Source organism: Bombus impatiens, unplaced genomic scaffold (assembly GCF_000188095.3).
Source record: "Bombus impatiens unplaced genomic scaffold, BIMP_2.2 scf_0647, whole genome shotgun sequence".
Lineage (NCBI taxonomy): Eukaryota > Metazoa > Arthropoda > Insecta > Hymenoptera > Apidae > Bombus > Bombus impatiens.
The window spans coordinates 16,812-17,716 of record NT_177066.1 but is presented as its reverse complement, the minus strand read 5'-3'; positions in this window follow the sequence as shown (position 1 = coordinate 17,716).

Genomic DNA, 905 nt, shown 5'->3' with positions numbered 1-905 from the left:
CCCCGCCTCTCTTCGTTCGACCCCGGCCCTTCTTCTTCCGCTCGATCTTCCGATCCTTCGATCCTCTCTTTCTTCGTTTCTGCTTCGCGACTTCCTCCTTTCCTCGATTTCGCGTTGCGTCTCTTTCCCCCTTGTATTTTCGTCACTCGAGTCACTCTCGGACGAAGCGTCCTCCTCCTCCTCCTCGGCGGTCGCAGTGCTGGACGTCGATCGCGAAGAATATACAGCGAAGTAGAACTCGAACGTTCGTTTACGGCATGAACGTCGGTCATAAAGCGAGATCGGCGAACGTTTTTCCACGAGGGTTGTTCGATCGCGAGTGAAACCCACGGAGGAGATGAAGTTGGCAGCTTCTGGTAGACGTCTCTTCTCTCTGCTCCACGTAGTCTAGCACGTGGCTTTCAAGGGGAAATGGCGGGCGGTCCTTATCAAGGCCACGCCTGTCGAGTTCCCCACTACGTTCCTCGTGGTCATCGCGCAAGGAACTTTTGTCGAAGCTCTCCCACTCTCCGAAAACCTTCCCAGATATCACCCTCTCTCTCTTTGCTTCTCTCCCCCCTCCCACTATCGCGCTGCTACTCTTTCCCCGTTCGCTTCTCTCCCCCTTCCTGGCTGCAGTCGAGTACGAACGCCGCGACGCTCTCTCACTCTCCTCGACCTCCCCGTCGCCGTTCTCCGGAGCGTCTCTCCTTTCTCCTCTTTTTTCATTCATCCGTCGAGAGGCTCTCTCGGTCCCCGTTCCCCTTTAGCCGTCGCAGCTGGTTCGTCTCCGTTCACGGCCCGCTTCCGTCTCCCTCGGTTCGACGTCGCGAGAATGTACGAATCGAAAGGTAGAGGTGCACACATGCGTGTGTGGGAACGCGGCTCGGAATGCGAGAAGAGAAGCGCGCCGCGCGTACCTATGG